At 39.2% G+C, this 22,385-nt stretch overlaps 1 long non-coding RNA gene across 1 annotated transcript; it reads left to right on the top strand.

Annotated features, from left to right (window-relative positions):
* Positions 1-311: 311 nt before the first annotated feature.
* On the top strand, positions 312-2,138 carry LOC142160324 (uncharacterized). Its single transcript, XR_012693154.1, has 3 exons — positions 312-476; positions 1,115-1,195; positions 1,978-2,138. It is a non-coding gene; the product is annotated as an uncharacterized LOC142160324 (long non-coding RNA).
* Positions 2,139-22,385: the final 20,247 nt, after the last annotated feature.

Genomic DNA, 22,385 nt, shown 5'->3' with positions numbered 1-22,385 from the left:
CATACATGGCAGACATAATAAGTCACACAAATGTGTTACATGTTTTTACAATGTATTCATCTCAATTTAGAAATAATACCCATTGATTCACATCTTAAATCATGGAATTTATTACAGTAAATAACATATTTTGAGTGGGAAACACCCATTTATAAGTAATAAGGAAATAAGCATCTATGTATTAAATAAATAAATCTTTATGCACCTTGTAAAGTTTGTCATGACTATCCAGTAAAAGAATGTGTCCCAATTTCCATTCCACTTTGTGTATATATAAAAGGACCGATCTCAAGCTATTCAAACATCTTCAAAAAAGTCTCTGCACCTCTAACTTCTCAAGAGAAGGACACAGCTGAACCAGAAACCAGTCATGTCTGGAGTCAAGGGAGGACAATGCAGCCAAAAGACCCAATGTCAGGATCCTTGCAAGGACCCATGCCAAAGGCCATCTGTCTGCCTAGATCCGTGCCAGGACCGTGAGTTGAAACTCTGTATATAACGCTTAATATAATATAAGAAACAATATATGTACTGATGACCTATGACCTACACTTGACTTTATGTTATTTTTCTCTTTCTCACTAAATGAACTATTATATTTTTTAGGCATTTCTTACTACAATGGACTAATTCTAAATCACTATTTGTAAAGAAAACTAATAGTAAAACGTAAAATGTCAATTTTTTTGCCAACCATAATCCTGCTAATTACTGAAGGACAGCAGTAGAAAACCACCACTTATCTGTCTTCTTAGGTGAAGGAGACCATTAAGATATTAATATAGACTACAGCAGTCACTTTTCTTGACACTGTATAGTGCAACTTCGACCACTATTCTCGTTTCATTTCTATACAATACATCCTCACCGTAAACGAACCAGTTTTTATACCACCATTTATTCAATAACTGTTATTAGTAGCCATGGATACAAAAATTACAGCAGAAAGCCTAGCATAAAATATAAAATAAACCTTATTTATACTATCATACAATGTAATATGTCATAATGTAATTGTTTTCGATAAACCTGTAGTGAACCAGTTTGTAGAGAACAGCGCATGGAAATGACTTGCTATTAAAGCAGAAAATACACATGTTTTTATTTATTTCAGCATGTAAACCTAGGCTCCAGCACCATGGCCACCATCATCATGGTCATCACCATGGCCAAAACCAACATCATCACCAACAAGGTAAAGATGAATGATATCATGGAGGGGGCAAAGCCTGCACAAAATCTGAAATGATGCACATGAAACTAGATTATTGATATAAAGTTATTAATATGCTATCATTATAATTAGACATTGTTGTTTCTAAACATATTAATTGGATTAGAAAATTAGCATCACACTACTATGTTTTACGATTATTAATTATACTTCTATACTCATATTTTAATGCATGGCTAACCCCATTCTATAGAATTCTGTAAGGATAGATGATATTACTTGTGAGTTCCATGGTAGTACTCAACTACCGATATTGTAAATTTTGCCTTTATAAGATGCTCCACCTTATAATTAAAAGTGCAGAATAGACTATCCATTATATACTCACTATAGTATATTTTTGGTTGCATGGGAAGAATAGAAAGCTGGGAATTGAAACTATTTGTATAGTTGTGATTAAGAAACTTGAATTCCCTCACGTATCTGAAGTTCAGGTTAAAATTGTGCACGTATGCCTTTGATGAGTCTTTGAAAATTAAATATCCTAAACCCCATTCATTAACCTTGAAATTAAAACACTCATTTTAAATATGTATCTATTCTGTTGGCATCAAATCCACAAACCAGCATTCTAAAAGTCAAGTTGTAGTTGATCAGAAAAGTTAACAAAGTTTTCATTGGCTACCAAGCCTTACTGGGGCATGTCTTCTCTGACCAAAACTAAGTACATCTATCTGCAGTCTGTATGTAAACGTATCTTCAAGTTGATTCTATACACTAATGTTTGAGCTCTTTCCTGGCAGATCCATGCAAACCCTGTTGTCCTGATCCATGCAAACCCTGTTGTCCTGATCCATGCAAACCTTGTTGTCCTGATCCATGCCAGAGCCAAGGGAATTTTTACCATGGTAAATGAAGATATCACATCTGACCTTATGCCTTTGGATGCCTTTTCACTTGCAGATTTACCCTCATTTATCTTCTTTAAATCAGCACTCCTAATTTCTGCCTGTTTGTGACTTGCTCATGAACACTGCTTCCCAATAAAATGCTATTATTGAAACTTTATTTCTGTATAACTGACTTTATTTGTTTTTTATGCATAATTGGATGCAAATGTGTCCAATTTTATGCATCTCTTAGATTTTGAATATATAAAAGGCAGTGTCAGTTGGGTTGAAAAGTTTTGTTTCTTCTGGAGGACTGTTCATTGCTGAGTACACGCTTTGCACATGAATACATTTACAGTAGTCATGTACCCACATACAAATAAGAGATTTTGCTTTGTAGGTGGAAAAGGAGAAGGCATTTTAAGGGGAGAATTCCCTGTTCAGCAGAGGGACACAGAGCATTTTTCTCCTTACAAAATGTCTTGGTTTTTTCACGTACTCAGAGATGGTGGAAAATAATCAGTCTATTCATTCATTAAGACACCTTTTGTACATTCAATGGGTACGTTATATGAAAATCACATTGCTAGGGGCTCGCTCAGCAATGTATTAAAAACAATAAGCACACTGAAGTGATGCCTGTAGGAGTCCCAATGTCTTCTAACTGGAGCAAAATCATTTAAGACATAAATGGAACCGAACCGAGCAATATTTTAGAAGGAAAACTGAAAACTGGACATTTAATGGTTTGTTCTGCCATTTCTAGTCCAGATGGAGGGCTGCATTAGCCTGTTATGAGCATTTCCACAGCTACCCTTTATTTCTTGCTTTTGTTCCATGAAAATGTCAGTTTACAGAATACTTTGGACTTGAGTTTCTTTCTTGACAAGTCATTGTTTCCTTGCATGGGGATATAGAGCTTATTAGCTAACACTACAGATGAGCAGTAGGAATTTTGTTATACTACTAGCAGAGGCATAACTAGAAATTAATAGGCCTCATCTGAAAAAGAAGAAATCCTCCGACTATTTCCACAGCTACTATATATTAGCTGCATTGTCCCAGTTCACTGATTATATAACACCATTGTTACCCCCATTGATTGTATAGCAGCACTGTCCCGCAATGGACTACATAGCAGCTCCCTCTCAAAATTAAATATAACAGCACTGGTAAACCCATGTGATGAAAGTGGTGTGCCAGACACTATCAATAAAGGTTAAGGCCACCTCGGGCCCCCTCTCATGAGTAATAATAATGATGGCATTTCCTGTTGTGTTCTCAAATGTCAACATATGGCATTTTTGTATGTTAATGACAAAATACTATTATACTGTTTACATATGCCCTGACAGAGATACGGTCATGCTAGATACTTGGTAACAGTAAGGACTTGTAAGGAACTCTTTTTTATTGCAGAAGCAGTGAGCACAGACTGCTACTACTCCACTTTATTGGTAGTGCTTTGGTTGTCAGCCACTATGGACCAGAACTGCTGATCAGCTTAGAGCACCAACTCACCCAAATGGGTTAATTCTTGGAGACTATCAATCATTCTTTTCTGTGATTAACCACCTCATGTGGAAACAAATTGGTGTCTATTATACATGTCCCTTTTCTTCAGAATCTGGTGGTATAGCTATAGCTGGGGGTCCCAGAGGACATGCAGCAGAGGGTTGACCCTAAACCAATAAGTCCAGGAAGTCAAGGAAGATGATTTCCTTCTAATACCCAGCATTCAACATCATGGGAACCAGAGGGGACATAAAAAGTAGTGTCTTGCAAGCCTTCTGACAGAACTGGTGTTAACAGATTGCACTGGACTGTCTGGAAACAGTGACTGCAAGCTGGGAGTTGAATAAATAACTAAATATTAAAAATATAAGGGGAGTCTGTGTAATGGGTGAGTTGTTCAACGTGGTGGTTAATATAGCAGGCAATATGGTATGCACAAATGGGTCGAGCAACATTTCTGGCATTGAGACATGTGAAATTACTATTAGCCACTAGTACACAATTCACTACATTAACTTCCCACATTACCATTCACTCCCACTTACTCTCGAATGTCCACCCACTCAATGGATGCTGGGTGCAGCAATCTGCTTTTCCTTAGATGTGGGTGTGCTGTATGTAACCAATGCTTATTAGTGCAAAGTTGTTTGTTTTCGCTTTCTGTGTTATTTGTTGTTTTTGAAGGCTTTGGGAAAACTCATAGTGTTGTATAATATGACATAGCACCAACACTGTGCATGCTGCTTGAGCATCCAAAATATTTGTGACGCCTGACATCACTTCCAGTATAGTACCCAGGGTGAAAAGTGGTAAGCTTGGTGAACACAGAGAATATATACTGATCCATCAGAATCAGAGATTCTTTAAATACAATTAAAACAGTTTATAAGCATGTAATTTTCCTTTAGAGTAGTTTAAATAACCAAAGATATTATGTTATTAAAATGTAAACACAACAAAGTATTCACACAAATCATAGAAGAAGAAAACATCTGAAAATTATACAATATATGGCAAACAATACATCTGCCACACAAAACATTTCTATTATTATATATATACAAATATTTATAATACTATGGACCCTCATATTGAAAGATAGAAGCTTGTTTTGAGAAAATTTGAAGGAGGATGTCACAGTGCAGACATAGTTGAGATGGATATTCCAAAATCTTTCTGCTCACTATATCATGTGTCATGTGCCTGTGGTTGCCATGGTAATCCAGAATCATAAATCATTAATAGCAGACTAAACAAAGGGAAAAGGGTAAATTCCAACATTCTTCTTTTTGCCTACCACAAAAAAACACAACTGATTTTAACCAAATTAACCTAAAATATTCCTAAACTGCGCCCCTCTTCAGTATTGTGACCTGGGCGGTTGCCCCCTATTGCACAGCCCTAGTTACGGCCCTGTACTTATACACATACAGCCTTCTAACAGAACATATGCATATGGATGCCTAAAACTGGATACATAAAACAACCCATCCCCCACCAACAGCAAGTCCATGATCCCTCTTCTAGCTGATATTAATAGATGGTCAATGAGTCGACAACCCTCTTGCACCTGCTGCATGCTCTGATGTCAGATTTTCACATATATCAGTGAACATGAGAGGCTCTGGGGCCCCTAGAGCTTCCTTTTTGTCTTCTAACTATGGATTTCTTATCGAAAGAAAAAAGGAAAGGGAGGGAGAAAATACACAGTGCGCTCGGCCAGTGTTATATGTCACTTATTTCACAATAGATGGGATTGTCCATTGTGCTGTATATCTTCATAAGGATAGGCTTCAGTAACGAGCATGTGAATTCCAAGGATAAGGTTCTTGGTTTCTGCACTGATCACAACTGGCAGTAGTACTGAGAGTTCCTCAAGGTTCGCACTCATTAGATGGGGTGTACAGTACAGCCGTTAAGACATATGTGGTAACTTTAATTTTTCTGGAAGAGGAAAACTTAGCTTTAATACACTTGTTAATAAGCCACATCATCAGTTTCATTAATATATATAATAATAAGGATTAGTAACAGTCCTTGAAGTACTAAATATAAAACCTGATAACCATCCTCCTATACCCTTGAACCAATTGGCTAGGAACAGCCATGAAAACTATCCTTCTAGATAAGCATCTCCAGTGTGCTCCTTTAAAAAATTATATTCCATGTCTTATTTTTTGTAAGTATTAGTTATTTTCCCTGGATTATCTGTGTCATTAGTTAAAAAGGTGCAACCCTGGGCTTCAATTTGAATATTTAGGGTCAGGCAGTACCCTCCAGACTAACTGTGAGGTAGTCCAATATTAACTTATTGTCTTGTGTAAATGTAAATGTAATAATGTGTTGGGCCACAATACTCACAAATACATTTTTGTATTGGGTATAAACCCCTACAGTCATGGGTTACTCTTTTCATTATTTGGTTGGGTTAGACTTTCATATTAGATTTTTTCTCATTATGTATAATGATCTCTACATTACTATTGGCGTGAGTCTGGTTCTTCCAGATCTGTCTTTCTTTTCTAGACTAGTACACATCCACAGCCTACAGCAAAGGAAAATAACATGTAATCAATATTCCTCCTGCTAATTTCAATGAACACCACTCTCTGGTGTCCCTTGCACCTTTAAATAACTTGTAAAATACATTTTACTCAGACTCCCCTTGTCTGAAGATCTTGCAATGGGATGTGTGTATCCAGGTGTCATTTCCTTGTGTTTCCACTGCCATGGGAGTCATCAATAAGACCTGGAAGGACTCTCATATCTAGGTTCAAGACTCTTCCTGACGTGCTTTTTCATGGTCACCTAGTCCCCTCAGTGCCGGATTAAGGGAATGGAGGCCCCTGGGCTAAGGGGGCCTCCATTCCCCCATGAGTCCCCCCCCCCCATGATCCGAGCTGCCCCCTCCCCGGCACTTACCTCCTTCTCCGGCTCTTTACTGAGGAGATCTCGTGAGAGCGAGACTCACGAGCTCTCCTCAGTAAGGAGACTACAGCTTGCCGGGGAAGGACCGCAGTGAAAGTGCTCAGCAGTACTGATCGCGCCGGGGGCGCCTCCGCCCCTGACCGATCAATACTGCTGCTGAGCACTTTCAAGGGCCCCCTGCATGCCATAGGCCCCTGGGCTGTAGCCCAGTTAGCCCTATGATTAATCCGGCCCTGAGTCCCCTGGTTGCAGTTTATGGGTACCTGCATCAAAATTAGGGCCTGGAATGGAAAAGATCACTTGAGCATGTATTTCAGTTAGTTGTTTCTATAATAAAGCAACATAGTTCAACAAATAACTATGTACATGTTGTAGTTGCTATAGAAAATAACAGCCTGTTCTGTGTGCTATGCCAAACAGTATCTCATTTGGTGCTAAACCTGTGTCTTTCCTAGGAGTGTTTCTTACTGAGTGCAGGGCCATAGATAAACAGTGGATCCATGGCAGAGTACCATTAAGGCGCTCCACACATCTTGAACTTTGGGGTCTGTAAGGGATGTGATGGGCAGATATGATTCCCATGTCTTTTAACAGTTCCTGGAATCCTTCCCCATAAAGTGTGTCCCTCTGTCACTTTCAATGACCTCTGGTATCCCATATCAGCAGATTACCTCACTTGTAATTTTCTTGGCTACTGCTTTAGCATTTGCTTTCCTATACAGGCATGCCTCCAGCCAGTGACTAAAGAAGTCAACACAGACTAGCACATTCTCAAAGCCCGAGCATTTGTGAAGTTGTATAAAGTCTATCTGTATCCTCTTATAGGGATACTGTGTCTGGGCTGTGCTTTTCCATGGAGTTGGGACAGACTTACCCAGGTTATTATGTGCACAGATTAGACATCCTGCCACTAATGCCTTTGCTGCTTGGGCAAACCCTGGTGCTATCCATAACCTGTTAGTGAGTACAACCATAGCATCTTTCCCCAGATGCACTTTCCTGTCAGCTTTATTGGCCATAATGGGATAAAGTGCTTTTGACAGACACAAACGCTGACCTTTACACCACACTCCTTGCACTTCTAGTGCTCCACGTTTTGCTCAAGTCTTTTTCTCATTCTCTGTTGCTTGTCTCTACATAAGTTGGAGTGTGGTACAGTCAAACTTGGGGTCAGGGGGGTCACCATGTAAATAGACTCCCCTTGGGGTACTGGGGCTATGGCTGCTTCTCGTGTGGCCTGGTCTACCAGTTTATTTCCCTTAGCTTTGGGTGTATTGTCTCTGTGTGTGCCTTCACCTTTATCACTGACGGTTTGGAGGGAAGCTGGAATGCAGTGAATAGGGCCCTGATATGTTCAGCATGTTGACTGGCTTGCTTGCTGAACCCATAAAGTCCCTACCTTTCTATATAGGGCCATATTCATGCGCACTTACAAACGCATGATTTGAATCAGTGTAAATGTTTACTCTTTGTCCTTTTGCATATATGCATGCAAGTGTCATGGCCTTTAATTCAGCTTCTTGCGCTGACATGTGACTCGGTAGAGTCTGTTGAATCACTATTTCTGTGTGTGTGGTTACAGCACACCCTGTATAAGAAACACCATCTATGTGGTAGTGTAAGATGTCTGCATTTGGTAGCGGTATATCTTTAAAACCAAAGATCCTTGTCTCATTAGTTCTACACAATCATATTCAGCAAAAATTTTGTGTTTGCATTTTTTTTCCTTCCTGTTCAGGCTGGGATGGGATTCCCCCAAATCCCTAAGGGAACCCCGATATATACAGGTACTTCTTGCATCTTTTGAAACTTGCTGCAATAAGGCAGCAGGATTCAACATTGTGCACTGCTTGATTGTAACATTACAGGGAGTTAGTAGTGCTACTTCATATTTGGTAAGTCTGGCTGCTGCGAAGTGTTTTGTCTCTTTAGTTTTAGTTTTAGGTTGAATGTTGATGGAGGAAGACTTTAATGTTATCCTCAAAATAAAGCTTGACCCCACTCCACCACCATTACGCACCTGACCAACTAACCAATAGAGTAGTGAACTTTAATCTCTTCTCTCAATGAATAATCTGTATGATACAAGGTGGGTTCTTTACTCAACCGATAGAACTTATACACATTACTCGGTGTCTTATGGCACTTACTCTAGATTGAACATGATATTGACAGATGCTCTTATGATTTTTGCTCTTATTACATCAGTTCCTTGATCTGATCATTCAGCTGTGCTGTTACAGTTATATGTCCTCCCCTGCTTTGCAACCTATCGTAGATGGAAAGTAAACGTAAGCGTAAGTATCACCTGTTTCTGAAACTAGATAATATTATCATGATCTGTCAAGCTCTAGTAGACTTCAAGGCTGACAATACTCAGGATAATGTTTCTCCCTCTATGAAGTGGGTAGCTCATAAAGCTACCCTCCAGGAGTGCTTGATCAGTTTCACCTCCCATTAGAAGAAACTTTTTCACCAATCAATTAGAGACTTAGAGACACAGACCCAAACTCACTCTGCTCTTCATCAGAAATATCTCAAAAGGAAGACCTAAATTACAGTTTTGTCCCTCAAAGGTCAGCTCCAAAAGTTGGTCACCATCAAAGCAGCCAAAACGTTCCAGTGGCTCCAACACCGCTTCTACGAAAAAGAGGACAAGGTGGACACTTTGCTATCTTGTAGGTTATAAATCAAGCGCACCTGCAATCAAACTATCTGAATCAAAGTTCTCTTTCAGCAATCTTTAAATGATCCTCAGGCCATAGCAAATAGGTTTTGGGCCTGTTATGGATCTCTCTACAACCTTTCCCCATCTTCCCCTCTTCCTTATCCCCTGACCTCCATTGTCACCAAATAGCTGAATACCTCCGCTCTTGCTCTCTTACCCATCTTATGCCAGCCCAGTTGACAGCTCTGATTAGCGACATCACTGCAGAGGAGATCATGCAGACATTTAAGGCTCTCAGAAATTCTGGAGCTCCTGGACTGGACTATCTTACTGTTTTATATTGTAAAAAGTTTGCTTCCACTCTTGTACATATGCTTCTCTCACCATTCAATGATATTCAAAGTGGTAAAAAGTTTGAGTGAGACCCTACCAGAGCAAATGTTATAGCTATCCCAAAGGAGGGTCAAGACCCCAGTCTCTGTGAAAGCTATCACCCTATCTCACTTCTCAATGTAGGCTTGAAATTATTTGCTAAGCTATTGGCAAACAGACTCATCCCTATGATCTCCAGTCTGCTCCATGCAGTTTAGGTCCAGATCAAAACCTGATGGACTGGGACAGTTCTGCGATGTGTGGTCCCTTTAGGTTATTAATACCTGGGTTGCGGCCTGAGACACTTTGATGTTGCCTCCTGTGAGTGATTGCCTCATTACTTCTTTCCTTCCTTCTCCCCCTTCCTGTCCCTTACCGCCTCCATTTTTCTTCTTCTTTTCTTCTCCACTTCTCCTTATTACAATTGTTTAAAGTAATGTTGCTTATTATCTGTTTACCACTGTGAAGAAACTTGTTATGTCAAAGAGCTAGAATCAAATACAACACAGCCCCATGCGGACAGTATTAAATGCAGATATACAATACGAAGAAGATTCTAGTAACCTCTATATAATACAGAGAACATTGTAGTGATGATGTATATCCAATCTACAGTGCAAACTAGTGATCTCTATATAATGCAAAGATCATAATAGTGACTTCTATACAATATAATAATCTTCTAGTCACCTCTTCAGAATAAATTCATATTTCTAGTATACAAGTTACAATATAAAGAGCATTTTAGATCATGCAAGGTAAAAGTTGATGGAGGAGAGCAGAGTCAATTAAGCCCTGCTCATTATGACATGTAAAATTAAATAAAGGGATAAATTTGAATGTACCCAGACCTAGCACTGCCCCTGGAAGAAATATAAGGAAAAGTCTAGACACTTTTGGATGCACATTAAGTAAGTAGGCCTAACCTCCATTTACTGCTAACAATCACAGGGACAAATATAATTTTAAGGAAAATTCTCCCTTTGCCGGTACTAGTAAACATTCTGATAAATGTACCTTGTTAAAAAGTTTAATGTGGACAAATTTGAAACATATTCGATACTATGGTGGTTTTATTGAATAATTAGATTACACCATGTGTGAGAAAATTTAATATCAGCCATATGTAGCTCCAAAATTTATTCTCTGTAATTGATCACAGTTTAAAATGCTGTGTAGTATGCTTCACATGGTACCTACCTTATTAGATAGATCCTCTGGGGAAAATACTGGTTGTTTCTAGCGGCCTTACTGGACAGAGCCATTAATGCATTACATTTTGCACTGATCAGGTTTTTGTGAATCAGGCAGGGACATGATGCCATCAAGTCAGGTAATATAAGGGTCATGTGACATGACTAGGAATTAGTTACTTGCATTATGGGACAAGGAGTAAGCTGATTATATGAAATCACTTGATATTGCTATAATGGAACTCATCATGTGCCAACCCTCTTGAAGCCCTTCACCTATCCGCATCTCTCTATGCATTGACAACATTACCTTTTCATCTCTCCTGGAAGTCATTGGCATAGGATTTACCTAAACTCCGTCCTCTCTTTCACTCCCTACATTCAAACCCTCTCACAATTATGCCACTTCTGTATTCGTAATATCTCCAGGATCAGACCTTCTCCCTGGACACAACCAAGACTCTCTTCCACTTGCTAGTCCACTCTCGTATGCACTACCACAACCTCCTTTCCTCTCACCTCTCCCCACACACTTTCCATTCTGCCAAAAACAACCTCCTCATTCATCACCTCTTATCAATCCTGCCTGCAAGAGTTCTTCCATGCGGCCCCTGCTACCACCACTGGAACTCACTTTCTCTCCCTATCAAGCCCTTCATCTATATCCAGTTCTTCAAACAGGCTTTCAAAACTGACTTTTTCACCAAAGTCTACCAGCTCTCCTTCTAACATTGCCAATACCATCAGCACACCGATGTCATCTCTCCTTTCTTCAGTCAGTGGCTGTGTTCCTGTTTGCTGCACCCATTTTCCTGGGTACAGGCTCAGCTTGGTTTACTCCCTATTCTGCCCCCCATTCGCCCTCCACTCTTACATCAAGTATTAGTGATAGTTTATTCCATGTAGCCCTCATTGCTGCTTTAAAACTTATTTAAACCTACTGCTGAGATCTGTTTATTGCCAGAACAAAACACTTCTCTCCTGAGGATAGTTCTTGGCTTCAGGTTCCAGTTGTTCCTGCACTGTTCCTGTTTACCCTGTGGTTTCAAAGTGATCATCTTCTGTGAACATTACCAACTGAACTTCACTTTGCAAGTATCCTGCATTTTAAAGTGCAAATCTCTTTTCAATTACTTGCAATTTCAAGTGCATTTCTTCCTTCAAGTATTCTGCATTACCCGGAGTTTATCTTTCTGCAAGTACTCTGCACTTCTAAGCTACTCATCGTCCTGCAATATTCTGCATTCAGCAAGAGTGCTTATCTCATTAAGAACTTTGCAATATCCAGTGTCTATTCTGCAGTATCAGTGGCTTTACCAGTATCATCAGTTCTATTGCTACAGCTGGTTCTCAGTCTCTAGGGCTTATTTCCAGTTCGGTGTATCTGTCTATGGGTTTCAGGTCTGTGGCTGCCACGCAGTCCTGAGTTCGCCATTCTATATCATGGTTCTGAATTCCTAGTCCCTGATTCCAGTTCCAGTTAATTCTGTTCTGAGTTTCCATGTGTTTTCTATCTGAGTTCTTATTAGTGGGTTCCAGTCCTGTGTGCCTGTCCACAGGTGCTGGGATTGAGTTCCTACGAACAGTTCCAGTTCGTCATTACACCGGATTCCAGTTCAGTACTCCTATACTGCTTGTGCTACTCTGAGTACCCAAGATGAGCAAAGAGATCATCAAAGGTTCCATTTCAGTCCTGCTTTAGCTAGGCCCAAGGATCTCGAATCGGATCGACAAATACAGTTGATTGTGACAGTGAGGTCATATTATTCCCTACTATGTGAATGCAGCTATAACAGCTTGATCATGCCCAAGTACACAGCTTCACTCACTGCACTTGAGACTTGTGAATACTTTTTTTTGTAACACTGGCTTCATGGAGATGCAAGGCATCCATGTCTTATGGAGCAAAGGACCTTTTGCTTTTACTCTATTTAATTTACATTACATATAAGTTATACAGCTCGCTACCTACACTAGTTTCTAATTAGAGCGCATTATGATAATATATTAGATGGTAGCAACAAGGAGATCATTTCAGACTCAAACCTAATCTTTCACCCACTACACTTTGCTAAAATGCAGTTAGCACTATTTCTATAATCTTTCTGTAAGACTGTCTTATAGTCTAGGGAATTACCTACAGCTATTGTCTCCTTGAATGGCTCTATGGCAGAGACACTCTCTGTTTGGCCAAAATTCAGAGGTCTGAGAATAAGCATTTATGTAACGGGCTTTGTTCTCCATCGCTTCACCTGCAGACCCGACGATATATATCCGGTTGATTTTGCATGGAGTATAAAGTCTTTGGATAATAGGGTTGATACACATTAAATTTTCTCCCTTAACTAAACTGCAAGGAGGAGCTACCTTTCCACCATTAAGTGATTTGTATCAGCTTAGCTCAAAGAAACTTGCCACCCATTCGATTAGGATTGGGGCAGCTACTGCTGTGGCTTTGGGGCATGCCACTGAGGCTATAATGCAGAAGGAAGGGGGGAAGTCTGATAGCTACAAGGCCTTGCAACATTGGTTAGGCAATGTTGCGAGGCTTTGTTAAAACGGCAATGTTCGGTTAAGTGTTTAACCACTAAACCTTAGGGGACCCCACATTGCCGCTTTAAATTATGCTTGACTCACGTTACGATGACGTCAGGCAGCAGAGGCGGTCAGTTCTCCAATCGGAAAGACTTCCTGTCATTATGCCGCTGTCTTCGGGGATCTCCAGCGTCGTCTTCAAGGTAAGTCTAATTATTTTTAAGTCGATTTTCTATTCTTTCGGGGTTTTTCTGGAAGCATGACAGGTGTTGGAATTACAAGCATAGTTTTATCATACCCCATCCGTTCTAGCTTGCATACACAGCTGTTATGACTAGTAATCAGATCTTACACCAGGCCTGTAGTTGGTGCAAGTGTACCGAAAAGATGGATAAAACTTGCATCGGACGCTGCTATGTAAGCTCAAGCTTAGCATGCCCTTACTGTTTATTGACTACATGCATACGCCCATTACCCTCTCCGTTCCGCCCCTGATGTTGTAGGCTGTGGCAAGGGTCCTTTGCACTTAAAGGTGAATTGGACGTTGCTGCATTCACTGGCGTATGCTCCAGTACTGGGCATGCGCAGTGGGATTTTTTGCAAAATACGGCATGTATCGGCATTTACATTCCTTGATGACTCAGGCCCTATATCTCACAATAGTGCACCTTCAACTTTACATACACTTTGTTGTGAAGTCTTCTTGTTTGTTTGCTCTTTTTATTTGTTTACTGGGGACATATATATTTTTATGGATGTCCTATAATATTTATTAAACATTTATTTGTAGGGAACCACAATTTTCAACACTGCCGGATATCATAAAAGGTATCTTAAAAGATATCATTAAAGGATTTTAAACTCATAAATAGCTTTGAATTCAGCTTACTTTGTGCGTCAGAAAAAAAATACTTCAGAAGTTCTAATCATAGCTTCCTATCCTATTATTTATCTTATGTCTTCTATGTGTTATTCACCTAAAATTAGATTGTATCCGTAATTCATAACATTACTTGACAGGTGCTTTCAAAGGCATAAGCCATATAATCACATTATTTCAGGATATAAGTGGCATGAATGGTTCTCTAGGAAACACCCAACTTTAAGGAAATAATTAAAACGGAATCCATTTTTCTGTCAGGAATATCCTTGATTTTTCGGTCTCATAAAAACTGGTTTGCTTTGCACATCCCCTAGGAATGCGTGACATGCAGACCTGTCTGTATAAAAGAAGTTTGATTCAAAGCATCCCTACAAACCATCAGGAATCTCCGAATCTTGCTTAGGTCCAGAAACCAGAGATCAGGAAACCAATCATGTCTGGAGTTAAAGGAGGACACTGCCAACAGAAGTCCCAGTGCAAGGATCCCTGCCAGAAGCAATCTGTGTGCCATGACCCTTGCCAGAAGCAAAGTGTCTGCCAAGATCCATGTCAGAAGCAAAGTGTCTGCAAAGACCGTAAGTAATATGTGTCTTACCATGATCATTATTATAAATGTTACAAATTTCATTTAACATATTACATATCATTTTCTCACTACAATTTCAATACAACACAAACATCCTGGGAAAAAGTGGTTCATATTAAATCAGGTTAGTTTTAAATTAACTTGAACTCAATACACACAATTTGTCACCACAATCTTCATACAACACATTATAGAAAGTGCTAAATGGAGAGCCACTAGCAATGCAGTGCTACTGCTAGAGACACTATCTCCTGCTTGTCTAAAACGCATTAAATATAGCATCATAAGATGTCTTAAATTTGTGAACAACTCATATTAGGCACAAAGTGAAATATATTTTTATTGTTTCTTACAGCCTGCAAACCTGTGCAGCATTGTCAAAGCTCCGGAGGTCACCAGAAAGGTACATATGTCAGAGGTTTTTTTTTTATCTATTAAGCCTGATGACAGAGGTTTCATGTTTAATATCATTTTAATGGATTAAGTGTGGTCTGTTACTATACTGTTATTATACACAAAGCTTTACACATGGAAATTGTGCTAACTAATGTTGAAACATGATTTTTAAAACACAATAACATTATAGCATACAATTATAACCAGGGGCCGGCTGGCCCGGGTGGCATCGGTCCCCCGGGCCGCTCATTCTCACTGCTGTTAGGGCCGGCCGGCCGCCCCCCCGGAGGCAATTTCGGCTTATTTTTAGCGGAGGCCGCATCCCATGACACGGGATGCGGTCGCGTCAGCGCACAGGCGGCCGCATCGCATGACACACGGCCGCATTGCGTGTCATGTGATGCAGCCGCCTGGGCGACCCCCGGGCTGAACTCTGCCAGCCCGCGCCTGATTATAACAAGAGGACCATGGTGCCCCACATAAACAGTATGATTACTAATAGTTATGAAGGAAAAATGCAAATAAGTTTTTATTATTTAAATACTCGTGTGGTCAGGTAATGTAGTCACCTTGTATCTAATGTATCTTTCTGGGATTTAATAACATACATTTGTGGGCAGCACGGTGGCTTAGTGGTTAGCACATCTGCCTCATAGCACTGGGGTCATGAGTTTGAGTCCCAATCATGGTCAGATTCACATTTTTTTCTCCTGGCTCACAGAGCTGCGAGCAAAAATCAGCATTGAAATTACCGTAGTAACTGTAATAATGCGCATATATTACTGTAGTAACAGTAATAGTACGAGGCCTGCATTGTTCTAAAGAAAAGATCGGAAAATTGAATCTTCCCCATAGTGCAATTTGTACAAAAACCTTGAGAATCAAAACAAGATAAATCAAATGCATCACCAGTGTAAACATAAACACCAATATTTAAAGTGTCTGGTATAGACACACCTGTGTTTTTAATTCTATGGAGCATATTCAATTACGATTCGCGGCTGCGCATATAAAGCGCCATTACGGTAGCGCAATATCACAGATTTCTGTGCGCACCCATATGGGGTGCGCACCAAAATCCACGATGTTGCGGTACCGGGACCCGTGCGGCCGCGCAGAATCGCGGCCGCGAATCGTAATTGAATATGCCCCTATATGTTTATAATAATAAATTAAGAACATAAATCATTAAATTCTTTCAATATGTATTATAAAATCATAAAGACTATCTGTGTGTTATTCTCTCTTTTGAATTAATTCATAAAAGAGATATGAGGAAAAAATATATAATCTTTATTACCAGAAAAATTCTGGATACAAGCATGAATATTAATGCACTTTAAAGTATTCAACACTGGTATAGGTGGACTCTTACTAAAGGAAGAAAGAAAACAATCACGTACTTAGAATTCCATCAAAATGGAATTAAATTCTGTTATCTGAATCATAAATATGACACACAAACTTGTCCCATCAAGTCCGCTCTTGACCCGGTGGTTGATATGATATTATAATCTTACATATACTCTCTTGGCTAGGTTATGAAGATATTAAATAGGAATCAAAGGAGTTAAGCCTAACAACTCCTTTTCTCTGTGTACTTCTCATTAAAGCACAAATCTGTACTTGCCATAAATCTGACTGTGAAGTGGACACAAACATTCCAAAATAATAGAACAAACGGTGTCATCTTGAGACAAATTTGTACCAAAGTTGCTATTTACAGTTTGGTACCAAGTGCTACACCCAGACAAAACTTTTTAACACAAATCCAGTGGTACATTGAAAGTATTTGATTATGCAGTTCAAAAGTTAAATATATATATTCATGTCCATAAATCCACAAAAAATATATGTCAAATAGGATTCCAAAAATATCCAATATATTGTTTATTAGATTAGGTTTAAAAAGATGCACCAATAATGCTCTAGATCTACAATGTTCTGTTTATTCTGACATTTTCTGTTTCACACTTTTGAACAAGTAAGATGCAATTCAATTATGTTTTAGTAATATTTACAGAACTATAATATAAATATTGTTCCATGCTGCAAACTAGCAGCAGAGACAGGCAGATTTGTACTGTGCAGCACCGGTCATCAGAAATCAGTTTATTAGTCATGCTTCCCTCCTGAATTATCTTTATAATATCTATTTTTGCTTCACAGATCCTTGTAACCCCTGTGCTCCTGACCCTTGTCAGGCCCAGGCAAAGCATCACTGAAAGGATAGATTGAATCTCTTCGAACAATGGACGAAACAAAACTACATATATCTTTATATATTTTATTGCTAATAATGCAATCTCTTTATAGATACTACATATTTAAATAAAGTGAGTAGATGCATATTGTTGTATGTCATTTTATATACACTAAACACTGAACATTCTGAGACTGGAGAACTACTGGAAGCTTATACAGGATGCAACTGTCACATAAGTTGTCTGCCTAGATGATTGCCAGTTGAACTATAAGGTTAAGATTAATAAATAGTATCTTTACTGGTGATTTTGCAGATCCAAACAGAAATTGCAGTACCTGTTAATAATAAAGGGTTTCGGTTTATGGTTTAGCTGTAGTTAATGTTGAAATTCACAAAAAAACTGCAAACTTGAGCGCTCCCACTGATACTCCTAACCTGAATAATACGATAATACAAAAAGATCATATGTACAAAATATAAAACACGTTTGTCATAAATACACCACAAATGTGTGTCCTATATTTCCTTTAATGTTCTCAAAGTTTAATTAAAATATTTTAAAAATAATATTTTCAAACCACATGTACATTTCTGTAACTCATTAATCCATGCATCTGTCGAAAGCCGAAAGAAGTGCTTCTCTTCTCCAAATTTATATGAAAACATGCAAATAAACAAACAATAGTGCAATACTGCAATAATAAAACACACAATTATGTGTGAAAACAAAGGGATAGTACTCCCAAAATTTGAGGATCATGGAGGCACTCAGTTCAACGTGATCTTTAGAAGCATTCTCATGGCTTCTTTTTAACACTCAAGTCCTCTCTGGGGAATGAAATTCTTTTCAAGTTAGTACTTTCAAATGTTTTTGGTGTACAACAAACGAAAAAAATGGCATCTGGCATAATACCGTCTGAATTTTTTTTTTCTACAAACTAAAACTATACACTCACATTAATAATATATCACATGATTTATCACATGAAATATTAAAACTCTCCCACTGGGATTAGGTCTGGTTATTTGCTTAGTATTCCTGAGCCACATGTATCTTGTGAAATAGTACAAAAATGATCCTGATTCATCTTGAAACACAATTTGAACGCAATTTGCGGTTTTTAAAAATGGATATAAATTGCACGCACGTACGCCCGTATTCAAGTACAAGCGGATCTCAAGAAACAGTTCTAATTGAATATGACTATAAGTATGCTCTGGCTAAACTTAACTTGCTGTATGCAGACCGACAGAACACACTGCAGGATGCATACAATGCATATGTCCTATATAGTTCTATCAGAGCGCATGGAAAATAAATATTATTAAATACACTAAAACAACTCTTAATGCAATAATCATTAATAAAAATATATTTGTAAATGTAAACATTTATTTGAAATAATCACTCCCCTAGACTTCCCTCTTTTATCCTGTGGGCATCCTCTTCATCTGTTATAGATCCCAGCCATGGCAAAAAAAGACAAACCATATAGTACGATGAAGTACTAGTTTGCTAGAAGCTCCCACCGTGAATGAGCTCTTAGTTGCAGTACAGTCATATTTATAACCAGGGGATTATTTGCCGTATGTAGATACAGACAACAGACTGCAGTATCCAAATAAGCATCGGTTCACTAAAAGGTTATATCAGAACACATAAAAATAAAATTTAACAGTATACTCATTTATAAAAATATGTATTTCAAAAAATATATATTTTTTTACATTAAATACATAAATCAATGCTTTTAATGCATACTGTGCATACAATGCATTTATATAGTCATTCTTCCTTGAATACAGAGGCATGCACACATGTAGTTTTTAATACAAAAACTATGCCATGTGAGTTATCTCTATCAGTCGGCCCTGAAGTTGGTCCAAGGGATATGGCTGAAACCAGGCATACTTATGATAAACACATGACTTGAATTAGTTGCATCTCCGTTGACATGCCCTTTGCATGCCTCTACAATACATGGCCTATGTTCATCTGCCTCTTCTCTCCCCTGTTCTGCCACTCAACTTATAGGCAGTCGTATCATTTGTATTTATATTTTGCAAAGGTGCTAGACCTACCATTTATGATGACAATGTATACCAATGTATTAAGGACAACAAAGGGTTACTTGTAAGTAATGATGTAATAGAAAATAGTACCTAATAGCCATAAGTCACTATCTGTTGCAATCTGTGCCACATGCCTGATTGCCCAAAGGCAAAGTAGTTATGGGGGCTCCCCAGGTTTCTAGCAACCAGACATTGAATCTGGAGAGCTGCAACACATATTGCTTGTACATTGATAGTGTGGAAATGCCGCTATTCAAAGAAATAAAAGCGTTTTGACCTACCGGGACCAGGGCTACATGTGTGCCAACTACAGCCCCTATAACGTGCTGAAAGTCGGCTATGGTGGAAAACTGTGCTTTATGGGCACAAGGTACTCATCGAGTGGCAGATGGATGAAGTGCCGCATGCGTGACATGAAAAGTCCTTAGTACAACCTTCAGCACATGACTGAAGGTGGCTTGGGACATTCCTACCCAGATGGACAGAAGTTCAATATTGCTAAGAGATTGGTAAGCGTCTGTATTGCTGTCTGGATGTTGCACCAACACTCTAGGTCACTCAGCAAAATGTGATGATATGAGGTGTTATCCGTTAGTGACAGACCACCTCAGCATCAGACATCTCAAAGAGGCTGACATGTGGCCTGAAGACACACTCCCTGGGCTAATGACAGTGTACCAAGTGCTGATTTCGGAAAGAACAATGCCTGTCCAGGCTTCCATCATGCCCAAGCCAGTGCCTGGCTATATGTGAGAAAGATTACTTAATGTCTTGCAGATTTTGGAGTCTACTTGTACATTAAACATTATAGACACACTTACAACTAATAAGGATCTATTCATGTTCATCACTAAGTTTCTGTAAAATAGTTTCAGTTTAATTAAAGTATAAAATAAATAAATAAATAAACACATTACACATGTATGCTACTAATAGGCATACATAGTAGACAACATAGGAAAGACTTTTAAGAGCATTTACAGCACACAACCACAATGCAAATGTATGCAGGCATGTAGGAATTATACAGCAAGCGGATAACAGACAAGCATTGGTAATGTGTGACATTACTATGTTAAAAATGTCTGAAAATAATTTGAAAAGCAGTGTCAATTTCAAACATTAGCACAATATAAAATATAAAAGAATGCATATACCTTTTTAGTAGAAGTATCCTCCGATATGATAATATTTCACTTCCAATACCAGCGAAACCGCACCCACCAAAAGACTTATAGCACAATGGTAATCTCTCTCTGTCAGTCTTATATAGTGTTATATAATAAGATGAGTGTGAGCAGGTGGGCAGGTTTGCAGGTAAACAGTTAATTCTCCCATTAGTTGAGGAATGCTGTGTTTGGTCAACACTATCATCCATGAGTTAGACTTGACCTTAAGCAGATACAAACCTTACATCTGAAAAACAGCATACTTCTGCATGTGCTGGAGCTGGATCCTAAATATCTCTCTGTGAATGCCTTTACTGTACATTGACTACATGCATACAACCCTTCCCCTTTCCATTCCACCCCTGAAATCGTAAACTGTCATAAGGATCCTTTGCACTCGAAAATCAATTGGACATTGCTGTGTTCACTGGCATATGGTCCTGTTCTGGGGCATGCACAGAGTGATTTTACACAAAATATGGCACATATGGCATTTGCATTTGTTAATAAATCAGGCCCTATATTTACAACCACAACAAGGACATACTGTATAAGGTTGACAACGACATGAAATAGAGAATAGAGATGCCTGTGAGAGCTTACAAGATAAACGGAGTGGCTAAAGCTTAGATCAGCGGTTCCCAAAGTGTGTGCCGTGGCTCCCATGGGTGCTGTGGCGCTGTCACATGGGTGCCGCTGCCAGGGCAAATAAAAAATAAAAATACTTACAAATTCGGCAGCGCCCAGGATCCAGCATTCTCCTGCCTGTTCTCTTCTCACTGAATGTTGGGTGTAACATCATCATGTCCGACATATTCAGTGAGGAGTGGCACGAGAGAGGAGCCGGAAGAAAAAAGACAAAAGAAAAAGAAGAAAGAAGGCCAAGTAAGGTAAGTAAAGGAATGGAGGCAAAATGGTAATATGAAACAGCAATGGAGGGAGCAGTGTAATGGTGAAGGGGTAGTGTGAGGACATGAAGGGGAAGTGTGAGAATATGAAGGGGCAGCATAAGAACATGAAGGGGCTGTGTGAGGACATGAAGGGACAATGTGAGGACATGAAGGGGCAGTGTGAGAACACATGAAGGGGCAGTGTGAGAACACATGAAGGGGCAGTGTGAGGACATGAAGGGACAATGTAAGGACATGAAGGGGCAGTGTGAGAACACATGAAGCGGCAGTGTGAGGACATGAGGTGGCAGTATCAGCACATGAATGGGCAGTGTGAAAACACATGAAGGGGCAGTGTGAGGACATGAGGTGGCAGTATCAGCACACGAAGGGGCAGTGTGAGACATGAAAGGACAGTATGAGCATGAAGGAGCACAGTGTAATGGTGAAGAGGATATACGGGAGAGTATCACATGATGAGGTCAGAGATGAATGTGGATGAGGTGTTAGTGAAGGGTATAAAAGTGAGAGTGAGTATCTTTAATTGGGTTCTGGAGAATATTGTGAGCTAGTGTAGAGATTTGCTTGGCAGTGCAGCGAAAGTGTTGCGGCATGAGGGAAAGAAGAATTTTGCAATAGTATTTATGATGAATTGTAGCAGGGATAGATTGGTAAGAGGAAGGTCAGATAGTTGGAGGTTACAAGATTCAAGGCAGGAGATTATGGGAGAGTAGCTAAAGGTTTCAGAAACATGCCAAGAAAGGGGTGTGTTATGGCAATATTTTGACGGCAGAGGTTATGTGACAGCTAAATGGACTGGCTGTGTGGTGTAAAGCTGAGGGCAGAGTTAAGAATGACACCAATACAACAGTCATGGGTGACTGAGGAGAGTGTGATGTTGTCAGCA

Source organism: Mixophyes fleayi, chromosome 6 (genome assembly GCF_038048845.1).
Source record: "Mixophyes fleayi isolate aMixFle1 chromosome 6, aMixFle1.hap1, whole genome shotgun sequence".
NCBI lineage: Eukaryota > Metazoa > Chordata > Amphibia > Anura > Limnodynastidae > Mixophyes > Mixophyes fleayi.
Note: the sequence above shows the minus strand (reverse complement) of the source record. Positions and strands in the feature narration are given on the sequence as shown.